The sequence below is a fragment of the Neovison vison genome, chromosome 10 (assembly GCF_020171115.1).
Source record: "Neovison vison isolate M4711 chromosome 10, ASM_NN_V1, whole genome shotgun sequence".
In the NCBI taxonomy this organism is placed as follows: Eukaryota; Metazoa; Chordata; class Mammalia; order Carnivora; family Mustelidae; genus Neogale; species Neogale vison.
The window spans coordinates 48,961,938-48,979,658 of record NC_058100.1 but is presented as its reverse complement, the minus strand read 5'-3'; the positions used below and the strand labels follow the sequence as shown (position 1 = coordinate 48,979,658).

The window sequence follows — 17,721 nt, the reverse complement described above, 5'->3', positions numbered from 1 at the left end:
GGACTTGTAAAGACATTTTGGGACCGAGAGTCAGATTTAGAAGACAAATAAAGGGGGGCGAATTCCGCATCCTCCATATCTGATGGAGGTAGAACGGTCTTCTTCCCTGAATCCCCCTTATCTGCTTGTTCTGGTTTTGGTGCTCCAACCTGCCTTAGAGGGAGAGAAATAATTTCATTAGCAGGTGGAAGATGGGACTTGAGCCATGACGGTGGCTCTTCTATCAGGTATCGCCAGGCCACAATATATGGTACTTGGTCTCGATGTAGATCCAAGACCTCACTCAGGGTAGAATATATCTGAGCCAAGGCAAACGTTCCTTCCGGTGGCCACCCTGTGGAGAAATTGGGCCATTCTAATTGACAGAGTGTTTTTAGTTTTCCCGGATAAACCGTATCACCTGAATGAGTGGCTTTACCTTGAAAATCTTTGAAATGTTCAAGAACAAGACCTAGGGGTGTCACAGGCCCCTTATTCTCTGTTTGTCCCATTTCTCCAAATACAACAAACAGCACAACAGACAACAACAAAAGAACAAGACAAAAACAAACGTAGACCCAGTGATCCTTATCCAGAGCCTGCTGCTGGGGGGGGCTTTTTTGGTCCACAAAACACCACACAATAGATAACAAAAGAACCAGACAAAGACAACTGCAGACCCAGCGATTCTTACCCAAAATTTGCCACTTATGGCGGCTATTTTCATCTTCCAACCGCCTAAGGGGACTCGAACCCCTCGATCGCCCAGGGGGACTCGAACCCCCTGACCGCCCAGGGGGACTCGAACCCCCCAACCGCCCAGGGGGACTCGAACCCCCCGACCGCGCAGGGGGACTCGAACCCCCCGACCGCCCAAGGGGACTCGAACCCCCTGTCGATCTATCAGCAGAGGGATGGGGCGTCCCCGCATCCACTCCAGCCCTGGGGAGCATGGCTGCGTCCAGCTTCTCCCCGGTGGGCTATACCCTGGAGCTCCAACCAGACAGACGGATAGGATCCCAATACCTCGGAACCCAATACTTCGAAACCCAATACCTCGAAACCCAATACTTAGAAACCCAATACTTAGAAACCCAATACTTCGAAACCCAATACTTAGAAACCCAATACTTCGAAACCCAATGCCTCGAAACCCAATACCTCGAAACTCAATACCTCGAAACCCAATACCTCGAAACCCAATACCTCGAAACCCAATACTTCGAAACCCAAACTTCGAAACCCAATACTTAGAAACCCAATACTTCGAAACCCAATACTTCGAAACCCAATACCTCGAAACCCAATACCTCCAGAGGCTTTCCCTAAAAATTCTGATGCTGGCTCAGTTCTCGTCGTTTGATCCCGGACGAGCCCCCAAATGTTAGGGTCCGTGATCAAAGGAACGAGACTGATACAAAGCGAAAGTCAAGCAAAACTTTATTTCGCGCCAAGCATCAGGAATCAAACTACCGGTCAGAGCTACCTCTTACGAAAAGGCGGTGACGATGAACCCAACAAGGTCACTTCCAAGAAGGCCACTCTGGACGAGGCTGCTCTAGATGACGTTGCTGCTCCACAGATGAGGCCGCTCCATGATTGGAGCCGTTCCCAAGAAGAGGCCACTCCCAAGACAAGGCCACTGCTCAATGAAGTTTCTCCCCGGACAAGGCCGCTCCCAAGAAGAGGCTGTTCTGGACAAGACCATTTCCTGGATGAGGCCACTCCCAATGACGAAGAAGCAACAATGACAAGGAGGACAACCCAGATGACACAGACTCTGATCCCCACGATGCTACTCTGACCAGGCTTCCACCCGGAGGAAGCCACCACTGCGGACAAGGCCACTTGTGGTTCGGGGTGGCGAGGCATTTTGCAGGGAGGCTGCTGGTGTCTAGGGGCCGTTGGCATCTCAGGGCTGCTTATGCCTCCAGACTGCTGGCATCTAGGGGCTGCAGGTGTCAGGACCGACTGCTGGCCTCTAGGGTCTGTAGGCATCAGGACCGCAGGCGTCGAGGGACCGCTGACAACTGGACCGCAGATGTCTCAGGACCGCAGGCGTCGAGGGACCGCTGGCAACTGGACCGCAGATGTCTCAGGACCGCAGGCGTCGAGGGACCGCTGGCAACTGGACCGCAGATGTCTCAGGACCGCAGGCGTCGAGGGACCGCTGACAACTGGACCGCAGATGTCTCAGGACCGCAGGCGTCGAGGGACCGCTGACAACTGGACCACAGACGACTGGACTGCTGGGCCGCCGGAGGCTGCAGGCTGCAGGTGATGGCTCGGGGCCGCCGCCGGAGGCTAGAAGCTGCAGGCGACGGTGCTCGGGGCCGCCGCCGGAGGCTGGAAGCTGCAGGCGGCGGCGCTCGAGGCCGGAGGCTGGAAGCTGCAGGCGGCGGCGCTCGAGGCCGGAGGCTGGAAGCTGCAGGCGGCGGCGCTCGAGGCCGGAGGCTGGAAGCTGCAGGCGGCGGCGCTCGAGGCCGGAGGCTGGAAGCTGCAGGCGACGGTGCTCGGGGCCGCCGCCGGAGGCTGGAAGCTGCAGGCGGCGGCGCTCGAGGCCGGAGGCTGGAAGCTGCAGGCGGCGGCGCTCGAGGCCGGAGGCTGGAAGCTGCAGGCGGCGGCGCTCGAGGCCGGAGGCTGGAAGCTGCAGGCGGCGGCGCTCGAGGCCGGAGGCTGGAAGCTGCAGGCGGCGGCGCTCGAGGCCGGAGGCTGGAAGCTGCAGGCGGCGGCGCTCGAGGCCGGAGGCTGGAAGCTGCAGGCGGCGGCGCTCGAGGCCGGAGGCTGGAAGCTGCAGGCGGCGGCGCTCGAGGCCGGAGGCTGGAAGCTGCAGGCGGCGGCGCTCGAGGCCGGAGGCTGGAAGCTGCAGGTGGCGGCGCTCGAGGCCGGAGGCTGGAAGCTGCAGGTGGCGGCTCGGGGCCGGAGGCTGGAAGCTGCAGGTGGCGGCGCTCGAGGCCGGAGGCTGGAAGCTGCAGGTGGCGGCGCTCGAGGCCGGAGGCTGGAAGCTGCAGGTGGCGGCGCTCGAGGCCGGAGGCTGGAAGCTGCAGGTGGCGGCGCTCGAGGCCGGAGGCTGGAAGCTGCAGGTGGCGGCTCGGGGCTGGAAGCTGCAGGCGGCGGCGCTCGGGGCCGGAGGCTGGAAGCTGCAGGCGGCGGCGCTCGGGGCCGCCGCCGGAGGATGGAAGCTGCAGGTGGCGGCGCTCGAGGCCGGAGGCTGGAAGCTGCAGGTGGCGGCGCTCGAGGCCGGAGGCTGGAAGCTGCAGGTGGCGGCGCTCGAGGCCGGAGGCTGGAAGCTGCAGGTGGCGGCTCGGGGCCGGAGGCTGGAAGCTGCAGGTGGCGGCGCTCGAGGCCGGAGGCTGGAAGCTGCAGGTGGCGGCGCTCGAGGCCGGAGGCTGGAAGCTGCAGGTGGCGGCGCTCGAGGCCGGAGGCTGGAAGCTGCAGGTGGCGGCGCTCGAGGCCGGAGGCTGGAAGCTGCAGGTGGCGGCTCGGGGCTGGAAGCTGCAGGCGGCGGCGCTCGGGGCCGGAGGCTGGAAGCTGCAGGCGGCGGCGCTCGGGGCCGCCGCCGGAGGATGGAAGCTGCAGGTGGCGGCGCTCGAGGCCGCCGCCGGAGGGTACAGGCGGCGGCGCTCGGGGCCGCCGCCGGAGGCTGCAGGCGGCGGCGCTCGGGGCCGCCGCCGGAGGCTGCAGGCGGCCGCGCTCGGGGCCGCCGGAGGGTGGAGGCTGGACCGCCAAACGCGGTTATAGCTCTTACAAGAGCTGTTACAGCTCTTCTATACACCGTTGACTCCCCTGCTCTTCTGCGACTTCCACCGCTCTCCGCTCCACTTCACCGCTCTCCGCCGACTTCTCCGCTCTCCGCCGACTTCACCGCTCTCCGCCGACTTCACCGCTCTCCGCCGACTTCACCGCTCTCCGCCGACTTCACCGCTCTCCGCCGACTTCACCGCTCTCCGCCGACTTCACCGCTCTCCTGTAGCAGCCGCTGCTCTCCTGCAGCAGCCCCCCAGCCCTCCTGCAGGAGCCCCGGCTCTCCTGCAGGAGCCCGGGGCTCTCCTGCAGGAGCCCCCCGCGGCAGCCTGGCAGAGCAACCTTTATGGGGGTGGTTGAGCCCCGCCCCTACACAGGTGGCCAATTGAATTTCAACCTTCCCAGCGGATATACCTACGGCCTACTGATTGGATGACTCCACTCAGTCTGCCCCACCCTTACATTACTACTCCCCTTTAATTGGGAGTTAGGGTCAAATCCTAGCCTGGCTTCTTCTACTTGACCTACTTGACTTCAGGACAGAGCCCTTACTACTTGACCTTAGGCAAGTTACTTAACCTCTGATACCTCAGTTTACTCATCTATAAAAGGGAGTGAAAAAAAATCTCTACCTCTTAAATGGTCTATGAAGATTAGAGGTATTAAAATGTTGAGAATATATTATAACATAAATGTATTACATATTAGAATATATTGTTTTATAATTCTATATCAAAACATATGTTAAAATACAGGTTAAAATGCCATCTACAATGCCTTGCATACTGTAAACACTAAATAAATGTCACTGTCATTCTGCCTATTACTATTGCTCATCCATACTATGCTCTTAATGCCTTGAGGGCAGTGATTTATTCAATATTTAGTACACTACCAGGCATTTGGAGGTCATTTAATAGATATTTGTTTCTCTATCTTTCCTCTTCTTTCATTGTTGGCTTTGCCGCTTCAGATCCTCAATCTGAATTCTTTTCTCCTTTTAAAAATTAAGATGAGAAGAAAAGGGGGTGCCTGGGTGGTTCAATGGGTTAAGCCTCTGCCTTCAGCTCGGGTCATGATCCCAGGATCCTGGGATCGAGCCTCGCATCGGGCTCTCTGCTCAGCAGGAAGCCTGCTTCCCCCTCTCTCTCTGCCTGCCTCTCTGCCTACTTGTGATCTCTCTCTGTCAAATAAATAAATAAAAATCTTAAAAAAAAAATTAAGATGAGAAGAAAGGGAAAAAAAAATATTTGCATTTACATCTAGAGATTTCTCAGCCCTGGGCCATTATCCAGGCCCCAAGGGACTGCAGGAAGATGTTATTTTTATAGATATGAGAGCGTTAGCACCTGCCCTAGTCTTTCCCACTGGTCCATCTCCCTTGCCCCTTCCTGCCTCTTCTGCCCACTCCTGGGATCTTCGAAGATTTTCAAAGAATATGGTCATAGTAGTGGTAGTCTGGGGAGAAGAGGAGTGTATACACACAGCTACACAGCTTGGGGTGGGGAAACTGACTTTTTGAGACAGTCCCAGGAGAGATTAAGAAAGATGAGGTTGCATATTTCCTGTAAGGGCCTGGAGGCTTAGAAAGCTTTATCTGAGTGGAGTCATGCACCTGATCCGGTTAAGGCAGAGGGAGGGATCACTCCTGTTTTTGTTGAGCTGTTGAAGTCGGAGAATAGGTAGTTCATTCATCAGATAAGGGCTCAGGGTGGGTGAGGAGCGGGACTAGATAAACTATTTACTGTGACTCTATCTTCCAAATTAACTGTGGCGGCTAAAGAATTGTTTAAATCCTGATTTGTAATTTTATTTATGTAAAAGAGCATGCAAGATATAATACAATGAAATCACTTTGAACCATCTTCATTAAAGCCTATAATCACACACACGGAAAAGTGCAGTTAAAAACATTTCAATGTTTATAATATTTCACCATAAAAAAGATTTACTTCAAGACTTTTGCTCACTTTTGCAGTGAGTTACCTGTTTTTTTTTTCTTGCTGATTTCCAAAATTTCTTTAATAATTCTGGGTATGATTATATTTTCTCACCCAGAAGCTTGTTTTTTTTTCTTTTTATTGTGTCCTTTGATGAGCAGAATATTTAAATTTTCAGGAGGTCTATGTTATCACCTTTCTACTTTATGGATCATCTTTTTTGTGTTCTCTTTAAAAAGTCTTTGCTATTCTAAGGTCTGGCAATATTCTATCGTCTTCTTCTGTAAGCTTCATTATAAAAGAGAATGTCCAGAAGGGCTAATATACCATGAACAAATGCTCAGCATCATTCATCACTCATCAGGAAAAATAAATGGGAACTATAAGGAGGTATCTTTCTGCTGGAAAAGCTACAATAAATAAATCCAACAAAAACGTACAAAACCGAATGTTAGAGATCATGTGGGGTGTGTGGAACTCTTATACCTTGCTTGTGGGTGGGTACATTAACACAGTAAATTCACACAATCACATGGGAAAACTTTTGGGTAATATCTACTAACACTAACAAATGCTTACCCTGTGACTTAACAGCTTCTTAAGTTAACACACAACAGAAAGCTGTAGAATGAGGACCAAAACACAAAAGTACTCACTGCATTTTTAGTCATCATAGCTCAAAATTGAAAATAATCCCCATGTCTTTCAATATTAGAATGGATAAATACATGTAGCATATATATTCTTTTTTTTTTTTTAAAGATTTTACTTATTATTTGAGAGAGCGTGAATGAGCACGAGGGTCAGAGGGAGAGGGAGAAGCAGACTCACTTCTGAGTGAGGAGCCTGGCCCAGAGCTCAATGATCCCAGGATCCTGAGATCATGACCTGATCCAAAGGCAGACTCTTAACCAACTGAGCTACCCAGTAGCTACCCTGTAGCATATAAATTAAATGGAATACTATACAGTAATGAAAAAAGACAAGACTATTACTGCATGCAAAAACATATCTGAATCACGCCCACATAATAGTGAGCAAAAATAGTCAGAAAAGAGAACAAAATGTACGACTGTATATAAATGAAGTTCAAGAACAAGGTCCGTGGTGAAAGAGGTTGGGATACTGGTTATCTTTGGTGGGGATGGGGTTGACTATAAAAGGGCAGAAGGAAACTACTGGGGTGCAGATAACATTGATATAGCTTGATCTGGGTAGTAGCTTTATAGTTGTATATATTTGTAAAGATTGATCTAGTGTCACTCAAAGATTTAGAAGTTACTTCAATAAAGAGTTAAGGGGGAAAATGTTAGTTAATAAAATATTTGGGTTATAATTTTTATCATTCATTGACAGGATAAGTTGAAAAAGTATTATTTTGCTTACATTTGTGTGTTTGAAGAATGCAGCTTATTCAGTCACCCCAGTGTTCACCCACTTGATTTATTTTGACATTGTCTGCAGGAATATCAGGGGACTTCTGGATCCCTTCTTGTTGGAGGTGTGTATGACAATAGTATTGTTTTTGATTATAAAGTCTATCCTATGTAGAATATTTGAGTTTTTTTTCAGGAATGTTAATTTGATTTACATCGATTTTACGTTTTTCTGCAGAAAATATTCCAAATATTTGGATCTTATGTTATACCTTTCAAAGAGGTTTTCCGTGTGTTGTGGATCTGTTCTCTGAGGGCTTAATATTCTAGTAGGAGAAGCTGATCTTAAGCCGGTGTGGTTATGGAGTGCTAAGAAGGGGCCATAGAGTCTGATCTAAGTGGTCTAACCTAGCTTAGGGAATGTCAAAGAGTTCTCTGGAGCATCTGACATCTGACTTAAGATGAGTTTAAGGTTGCCAGATAAAATGGGACCATGGTGGCCCTTTGGACAGGGGGTTATACATTCCAAAGCTGCAAGAATAGAGAGCTACATGTTGTTTTGGAAGGAGAAAACAATCCAATGGGTCAGGCAAGAGTTTTGAGGAGACATCTAGGAGTGTTAGATGTGCAAGGCTCTGTTTGCCTTATTAAGGATGCTGGACTTTATCCTAGGGTAAGATGAAGCCATTGAATATTTTATTAAGCAAATACATTGATCATTATTTGTATTTTAAGAAAACTGAACCGGAATAGGGACAACCGTCTCCTTTTGGTAGGACCCATGGATAAGAAGTGGAGCCAGAGCTAGAATGCAGCTCTCCAGGGGGCTGGTCTCCTACTGTTCCTGGATTTTTTCTCCTTTGGTGCCCATGGTTTTTGGTCATGTCACTTGGAAGAATGAAGAGGTAGCCTAGACAGACTGGTGGGCAGCAAAGCAAGTTTTCTTGAACAATAGCGAAGTGATAGTACAAGCTCCCCAGGAGGAAGGGGACTCAGGAGGGTGACCACTGGAGTTCCCAAGTCTAGAGGTTTCTAATGGGGTTAGGAGTGGGCTGTTTTTATCTGATTAACACTCTCTGGAACTGTCATCCAATCAGCTTTTTGTCATCTATCTGTCCGTGGGAAAGGGTAGAGGTCTCCTTCCAGGGTAGTATAAAATCTTTTTTTTAAAAATTTATTTATTTATTTGACAGAGAAAGAGAGATCACAAGTAGGCAGAGAGGCAGAAGGAAGCAGGTTCCCTGCTGAGCAGAAGGCCCGATGCAGAGCTTGATCCCAGGACCCTGAGATCATGACCTGAGCAGAAGGCAGAGGCTTAACCCACTGAGCCACTCAGGCTCCCCAGGGTGGTATAAAATCTTTTTAAGGGTAGTTTCCTATTAGGGTGGGGGCCCCTTGTCCCTGCCTGCTTGCCTTCCAACTAGCTTTCATCATTACTACCCTAAGTTCGCTAGTCTTTCTCGGTCTCAGACTAGAGTGAAAAAGGGAACTTGGTGTGAGATGCAAAGCTTAAGAGCATTGCCAGCCACCTTTCCCTTCCTTCCTGATTCCTGGTTTCTGTATCCTAGGTGGAGAGGAGGGCTGACTTCTTGTGTGGATTCATGGTAGACACCTTAACTGAGGAATCCATGCTGCAAGGCTTGCCTCCGCAGCAAGAATTTTTGGTCCTTTTTGTTGATTTTATCAAGAAATGCTTTTTTTTTTTTTTAAGAAAAAAAGGAAGGATTCCTCAAATAATGGGTTCCCAAAAGACCCACTTGAAATTCTGTGAAAGGGTAAATCTCACCTTGGAGAACTGTAAAAACCTAATCAGTCTATTTCTAGAACATAGTGTTCAGGTTAATGAATTGGAAAGCAGAGGTATTTTCCAGGACAGACAATTGGTTTTTGAAAGGGAGAAGACAGACAAGGAGAAGGAGGAAGAGGAGGTGAGCAAGAGGGAGGAGGGGGAGAAGGAGAGGGAAGGGGAGAAGGAGAGGGAGGGGGAGAAGGAGAAGGAGGGGGAGAAGGAGAAGGAGGGGGAGAAGGAGAGGGAAAGGGAGGGAGAGGAGGAGGAGAGGGAGTAGGAGAGGGAGAAGGAGAACCAGAGTAAGAAGGAGAGGGAGGGGGAAGAAAAGGAGAAGGTGAGGAAGAAGAAGGAAGAGAAGGGGGGAGGAAGAGTTACAAAAATGTTACTTCTTGAAAGTGCACTCTATGCTCCTTGCTCCTACTTCTTCACATCCACTAACTCCTGAAACCAGGGGACTATGCCTGTGTCCCCACTATCCTACTGAAACTCCTCCTGCTCATCTCTTCAAGGACTCCCTTTCTGCAAACCCAGCAGCTTCTTTCTGGTGCTCATGGAAAACCAACTGAGCTCACTTACCTAAGAGCTCAAGGTCATGAAGTCCTATTAACTCTGTAGCCAAGATCTGTCTTCCCACTACATCACCCTTGACTTGTTTTCAACTAAGGATTTCTCTGTTCCAGTGTATCCTTCTTCACAGTTAGCAATGATCATTTTTAAAGCACACATTTGATAAGCTCTCTCCCTTCTTTGAAGTCTATGACGTCCCTGAAGGCTCCTCATCACCTCTAGAATAGAGTGTCACCCCCTCAGTGTTGTTCACAGGGCCATCCACAGTCGAGTCCCAGCTTACTTGTCAAGGGTCTGGCCCACATTCCTCCTCCACAAGGACATTCCCATGGTGCCTACCTCTGCTTTGGCCCTTGCTGTTCTCCCGTTCCGCATGGCTTCACCTTCTCTTCACACCTAACAAACTCTCCTCCACTCTTCAAGGCTGTCCGCTCCCAGGGATGTCTCCTGATGCCTGCTGTCTTCAGTGCCCCAATAGAATAAATCATTCTTTTTGCTCCCTCTGTGCCTTGTACCTATCTCAATTATAGCAGTTACTGCAGGGTTTTATAACTCTTTACCTCACTCTTTGTGTCCTCTTCTCCCAGGGCCTTTCCTGATGCTTCACTGTAATCTGCAGAGTCCCTGGTGTAGTAAGCACTCAATGTGTATGTTTTAATGCTTCGTCCCTGTTTTGTTTCTGAGCTGTTTTCAGTAAACTGATTAAAGGTGCACACAAAGCCCAACTCATATTTTTCCCAGCTGAGCAAGTGCAAATGGACACAGCAGGCCCTGAGAAATAGTAACGAGAGTGAAAGATCAAGGGCTGGGAGAACAAAGAACACATTGAGGTTTTTTCAGTAGGGGCAACTGGAATTGCACCACCCCCAAGTGCTAGCTCAGAAAATAACAGTAATGCCTTACAGCCAGTCCCTTCTTACACTTTTCAAAGTGTAGGCCAGCTGGTGTTAACAACATCATGGTGAGAGAGCCAAATGGTGTTATGTGTGTGCTGGTGGGCATGTTTTGGGTGAAGAGGGGGAGGTAGTTTCTCTGTTTGGGAAGTGGGAAGGATGGCTGGAATTGGACAACTGATCCTCTAATGCAGGGTTTACCAACTTTTTCTGCAGATGGTTAAGTATTTCAGGCCTTGTTCATATGCCTAAGCAGCTATAGAAGATCTATGAATGAATGAGCATGACTGTGTTGCAGAAAACCATATGGAGACTGAAATGTGAATTTCATATACTTCTCACACGCTGTAAAATATTACTCTTCTTTGGATATTTTTGCCCAGCCATTTGTTTAAAAATGTAAAAAATATGCTTAGCTCTCTGGCCATACAGAAGTAGGTATCAGGCAGGGTTTGGTCCAGCCGCATAGTTTGCTACCCCTGTCCTAGAGCTGAGTCCATCACTCTACTGCCCTGAGTAGCTTTGCTGGAAATGAGGCCATGTGGAGAGTGCTGATCCTATGATATCATCATGACAGCCTGATTTCCTAAGGTCTTGCTGAGTGCCAGGCTCAGTATATGTATTCTCTCATTTATTCCTTACCTCAGCCCTGTATGGAAGGAGCTAAGAGCATTTCTGTTTTTATTGTACGGATGATCAAACTGGTCACCCAACTTGTAATTGTGAGAGCCAGCCTTTTGAAGGCTATTTTGAAGGTTCTGAGGTACATGTACTTACCACTTCCCCATATGGCTTCCTATGGCAAAGTGTTATTGCTGTAGAAATCGTATGTGATGGGATTTGTTTTTCAAGAACACAGACATTTTTATCTGAAAGCTGTCAATTTTTCAAAAGAAAAACTAAAGACCAAGAAGACTGAAGGACAGATGTACTCATATTCTGCTGTGGGAAAACTGGCTCAGAATCCTCCAAGACTTAATAACTTTTAAGAGCTTGTTATCCAATTCTTTCCCCCAGGAGTTTTGGAGGAATGCAGAATTAATCTCACTCTCTAGAAGGACCCTCCCCTCACTGCATTCCACTACCTCGAACTGCTTCCTACCACCAAAATGCGCATACACGCCCCTTGGGTGGGCATGTGAAACTACTGTCAAGCAATCTATTTGGTATTAGTATCTAAAGAACAAATGTCAGCCTATTTTTGCTTCCAGAAAAGGCCCTATTGGGTAAATGCAAATGTGAGCCATACCTTACCTCCTGTAGGCATCCCCCACCACGCTTCTGTGGATATTTTTTCTTCCCCTCTGCTTCCATAGTTTATCCTTCTTGGATAATCACCCACTCTGGACCCAACACTGAGGGCTGCTCAAGGTTGTCAGACCACTGTACAGTATAATGGCAGTGGGGTGGGTGGTGGCTTGGAGTCACAGGAGCTCGGATACCTTCTCCACTTTGGAGACATCCACGCCAAGCTTTTCTTCTCTGCCCCACCCACCACTTCCTCCTTGGCCTCTGAACTAGTTCCTCTACAAGAACTGGTGTGTGACTGTCACCCCCTCCAGTAGGAGCTGTAGGCTCTGGAGCAGCAAACCCAGATTGTTAGTCCAGGATAGAATTAAGTTGGGGATGGGTGTGGGAGCTGGAGTTTGGGTGAAGATAAGAGAAACACAAAAGGGAATGTAGAAGATCTGACAATGAGTAGACTAGGTTTGGGCTGGAGGAGGTGGGGTCCTCCTGCCTGAGCTGACTTGAACCTTGCCTCCTCTTCCTGGTTTTCTCCCAGCTCATCTCTTTCTAGCCTTAGAAGTCCTTGGAAATGTGCCAGGTCTTGAACAGAGCAGTTTCAATTCTTCATTAGAAATCCCCTTCTTGGCTCCTTGGCCTCACTCCCCTCCTATTCCTGACTTCCTCCCTTTACCATTTTGCTAATGAATCTTTTTGGAGCAAGGTCGGTTCAGGCTAGGGTTTGGGCTCAGCTGTGGAGCTACTGGTGGCCTCTAGGCCTATCACTGATCATGGGTCCTGCAGGATCTACATGCTTGAGCTACCTCTCCTGGATGGCTTTCAGTTCAGTCTCTGCATTTGGATGAGGGTAATGGACTCTCGTGGACACTGTGCTGAGCCACAGAGGGGGAGGGTAGAGCCATGGGGTCAGAAGACCTGAAGGTCATTGTACTCAGCTTTTGCCTGGGCTTCTGGATGAGAATGAGTTGGGGCAAGGGATCTACATTTGAAAATCAAGTTTAAAAAATTATTCCTCTCATCCAACGTTACAAGAGTCATATTTACTCATGGTAAAAAACAACCATAACACCGTCACCAACAACACAAAATTTGGGGCAGCACAGAAACATACGGGGGAGGGGAGCTAAGATCACCCATAACTCCATAACCTGAAAAAAACCTCTAGCATTTTGATGTATTTCTGATGGAGGATAGGTGGAAGGCAGGCAGGCAGGGACAATGGGTCCCCACCCTAAGAGGAAACCGCCCTTAGAATGACCTTACACCCCCTGGAAGGATCCCTCCATCCTTTCCCACGTGCTAGATAGAGAAAGAGATAGATGACAAAAACCCGACTGGATGGCAGGCACAGGCAGGTTTAATCAGGTTAAACAGCTCCTGCCAACACACCCCTAAAATCCCCAGACTTAGAAAATCTGGTGGCAGCCTTCTCAGGTCCCCTCCCTCTTCGGGAGCTTTGTACTATCACTTCACTATTGTTCAGTAAAGCTTGCTTTGCTGCCCACCACTCTGCCTGGCCTACCTCTTCATTCTTTGAAGCGCATGGCCAAGAACCGCCGGCGCCTAAGGAAAAGAAATTCTGTAAATTTCCTTCTACTCTTTGTCAATGCTTATTTTTGTCTCTATCTCTGCCTAAAATATATGATATTTGCCATTTGATAGCCTGACTTCTTCCCCCATTGCCATTCTTTTTTTTTTTTTTTTTTTAAGATTTTATTTATTTGTCTGAGAGAGAACACACACAATCAGGGGACATGGCAGGCAGAGCAGGTGGAGGGAAAAGCAGGCTCCCCACTGAGCAAGGAGCCCCATGTGGAACTCGATCCCAGGATCCTGGGATTATGGCCTGAGCTGAAGGCAGACGCTTAACGAACTGAGCCACCAGGTGTCCTTCCCCATTGCCATTCTTTTTTGAGTATTTCCCTGATAAAAATTTATCCAAAGCAAGGATTTAATGAATAAACATTTGCATCCCAAGACTAAGACTGGGTTCTTGTCCAGGAATTAGTTTTAAAGTTGTACTGATGACATCAACATCCCTACTCATTACTACACACACTTGCACATGCACACACTTCTCCCCTCTGAAAGTTTATCAGGAAGACAATTGGATTAAACATCCCTCGCTACGAGGGCCAGGCTCTCCAGATGGGATTTGTGGACTTGGGTGGGGAGGATGGCTGGGGGTACAGGGGCCTGTGAGCACAAGGGGATAGTTTACAGCTGCTCATTCCCCCTGTTGAAGCCTCCACTCCTTGACCAGAGAACTTCCTTTGGGAGAGAGTGTGAACCATTTACCTGGCAGCTGGGACCAGGGCTCAAAACTATGTGGGTGTATGTTTTGCTCTAACAAAACAATTCAACATGAACGCCAAAATGAAACTGGATTAGACAAGAAGGTTTATCTGTTCTCCTGGGAGTGCTGACATTATTCTCCCACACTGTGGCTGACTTGAATTGGGCACACATTCCAGAAGAAATGCACCCTTTCTATGAAGACCGTGGCCAGTATAGCCCAAAAGGCCACTGGCACAGCCTATGTGCCCCCCAATATGGGCACAGTTGCTGGTAATACTTTGGGTTCTTGGGGGCCAGGGCAGGACAGGAGAATGCAGTGTAGGTGGGAAGGACAGCTAATAGCAGCTGTGAACCCACCTCAAAGACACCTGACATAAGCCTCAAAGGAGAGTTCCCAAGGCATGGCTCTGAGAGCCAAGTTTCTCAGCTTTGACAGTCAGCAGCTGGACTCTGCAGGGACTAACACCACTGGAGTAAGAGAAGAGTGAAAATGAGGGTAAACAAAGGAAGGGAAGCAGGGCCTGGTTGCCCAAGAGGCCGATTATCAATGCTTGGCCATCCAGAAGACAAGGAAACCACAAATGCAAAAGAAAATAGAACTTAACATTTAATATTTCATAAAGAGCATTCATGTAGGGGCGTCTGGGTGGCTCAGTGGGTTAAGCCTCTGCCTTGGGCTCAGGTCATGATCTCAGGGTCCTGGGATCTCTGCTCAGCGGGGAGCCTGCCTCCCCTTCTCTCTCTGCCTGCCTCTCTGCCTACTTGTGATCTTTCTCTCTGTGTCAAATAAATAAAAGAAATAAATAAAATTTTTTTTAAAAAAGAGCATTCATGTATTACCTGGGGGATGAGGTGAGGTAGAGAGGGAAAGGTAATTAGAGCCTCAGTGAATTTTAGTTAATAGGGCCTCAATAGTTTCTGAATGGGCAGGAAGAAGACTTGAGAAAAAAGGAGAAAGTGGGGGATGAAAGGAGAAGACAAGGATGGCATCCATGTACAAATACGTATTAAGTATCTATCAGGTCGTGGGCTCTTTGCTACTGGGGACATAGAACTGACACTTTTGGGGTGCCTGGGTGGCTCAATCAGTTAAGGTGTCTGTCACTTGATTTCAGTTCAGGTCATGATCTCAGGGTCATGAGGTCGAGCCCCATGTCCGGCTCTCTGATCAGCAGGGAGCCTGCTTGGGATTCTCTCTCTCCCTCTCCATTTGACCCTCCCCCTGCTCTCTCTCAAATAAATAAATAAATCTTAAAAAAAAAAAAAAAAGAATTGACACACTCAAGCCCTGCCTTCAAGGGATAGTGTGCCACAGATTTGTTTCCTAACCCCCCGGCTGTAGTAAATGCTTTTAAAGACCTTTGTTGTTTGGATTACCCAGATAGTCCCAAGCTGGAGTCCTGTGGAGTTGGAGGTTGTACACAGATTTCTGTGCTCCAGATACCATACTGGCCACATCCGCCAGGCCGGCTTCCTAACTACTATCTCTTTGTGGCTACTGGCTCTCCAGAAGGACACCCAGTCTCCATCTTTAAATGAATGTATTTGAGAAGTTTGGGGAAGGGCTGCAACTCTACAAGGCAAATCAAACGAATGTCCTATATTCATTCAAATAGGGCCTGGTACGTTCGTCCTTTGTTAATTCATTTATTTGTTCACTCATGTTTTAAACCTAGCAGTTAGACCTTATTCCTAAAGGTATGGTTAAAAAAGGATATATGTAGCCATTTCTTTTCCTTAGTACTTGAGACCAGAGGGAAAACTGTTATGACGGCTTCTCCCTGTGACATAACTATCTTGGAAACCGTTTTAAACCAGATTAAGTAGGGAAGTCGAACCATTCTTGAATCACTTGAAACTGGGGACTTGCATTGTCTCAAGGTAAAAACCTTTGGGTTGAGAGCTGGGGACAAACATGGGAGATCTGCTTGGAGTTTCTTTTTCTTGCTTCAGTTGGTCTCCAATGGCTCATTCCCCAGGCAGAATCACTGAAGGTATTTGTGCCACTACTGAATCAATGTTCTCTGGGTCGTCTTTACCATCAAAGACTCTTGGGAGACCATGCTGTCCTGCAAGACCTAGATTACAGCCATGAAGACCACACATCTTCTGCCTTCGGGTTGCTTACAGCCTAGGAGAGGAGGCAGAAGGCAAACGGCTGACTGGAATCCGAAGTAGAATAAAGTGAGTCTTAAAGTGTGGAAGAGGCAGTGGGCGGTAGAGACTCAGAAGTGGGGGCAATTTGAATATAGGGTAGGATTCCAAAAACTTCATGGAAGGGGTATTCAGTTCAGGTGGGCCCTTTAAGGATAAATAAGACTTTTCAGGGAGGAAAGATGGATGTTTTCTAGGATAAGGGAATTATAAGGGAATTACAGGGAAATCTGAAAACACCAATGCATTTCACGAAAAGCAACTATTCAGGGATGGCTTAAAGGGAGGGGGCATACACAGAATGACAAAGTGAAAGTCACAGGAAGGGTGCCTGAGAGACCCTCAGGAAGACACTCAGCAGCCCTCCCATGGATGTTCAGGTGGGAGGAAGTGTGGCACCATCCAAAGAGCATGTTCTTCCAAGTCAGCATCCCAGAGTCTGCCTCTCAGTGCTGTCTCCTTATTGCTGACTGACCTTGAATAAATTATTTAACATCTTTGACCCTTATTTTCATGATATGTAAATTGGAGATAAATATTCTTAGTTCTCTGACTGTGCGAAGTTTAAATGATGTGATAATGCAGAAAGTCCCCAATGAGTACACATGATAGACCCCCCCATAAACCGTAGCCCCTTCTCTTACCCCCTGAAGTGGAATAAATCAGGGAAGGTCATTGTGCATATGAAGGTTTTCTATTCTGTCATTCATTTTACAAATAGTTATTGGCCACCTACTGTGTGTTAGGTCCTGTGCTAGGAAACACATAATGTCCAAGATGCAAGCTCTAAAAGAGAATAATATACTTGGGGCAGGAGGGGGGAAATGCTATGCAAGGAGGTCAAAGGTTAGGCGTAGTCTGAGATAACAAGTCTAGAGCCATCTTGAGGCTGTCTACAACTGATGAATGAATGGGCATCCAGACAATGAGTCGCACATGACTTGCTGGGGGACATAGAGCAGGGTGAGGTCATTAAGGGCTGGTGGGGGATGGGGGATTGCTGTAAAGGTGTCAAGAACAGGAGAAGTGTGAGCCAGATGTGAAACATGGTTAACATTTGGCATGGCAGAGAAGGAAGGAAAAGTTGTGCGAAGCAGTAAAAAAACAAACAAACAAAAAACAGCCATGGAGCAAACTGAGCTTAGGATACTGTCTAGTTTGATTGTAGAGGAGGGGTCCTGGGAAGTAAGGTTGAGGGGCAGGTTGAGGCCAGATTCTGGAAAGCACTGGGAAGCAAGCTAGGGACTTCAGCTTCCATTATAGGCATTGTCTTTTTCAGCGGGTGCTCTATGCCACACTGCTCTGTCCCCCACCCCCAACACTGATTTGTGCCACTTATTCTCTAGTAAATAAATAAATATATATGTCTCTATATATTTAATATACTTTATTTATTTACTTGAGAGAAACAGAGAGAACACAAACTGGGAAGAGGGGCAGAGGGAGAAGCAGCCTCCCCACTGAACAGGTGGGGAGGTCCCAGGACCGCGGGACCACGATCTTGAGCTGAAGGCAGGTGTTTGACTGAGTCACCCAGGTGGCCCTCTAGTATTTATATATGACCTTGTGTTATTTTCTTTGTTGGCTATATGTGTTACCTTACACTGTAAGCAAGATCATAAATTCCATAGGATAGGTAACATAAAGATTTCCTTAACTTGATATGACCCAGTGTGGTAGCATAGTGTCCCGAACTAAGAGGTAAACAGGCTTGGGGACACCCATGGAGAAGCTGG

The 17,721-nt window shown here is 48.2% G+C and overlaps 1 long non-coding RNA gene across 1 annotated transcript in view; it reads right to left on the bottom strand.

Annotated features, from left to right (window-relative positions):
* LOC122918594 overlaps positions 1-11,716 on the bottom strand; it is a 38,441-nt gene extending 26,725 nt beyond the window's left edge. The window contains exon 1 of the long non-coding RNA XR_006386632.1: positions 11,538-11,716. This is a non-coding gene — a long non-coding RNA (uncharacterized LOC122918594). The remainder of the gene's footprint in view (positions 1-11,537) is intronic.
* Positions 11,717-17,721: the final 6,005 nt, after the last annotated feature.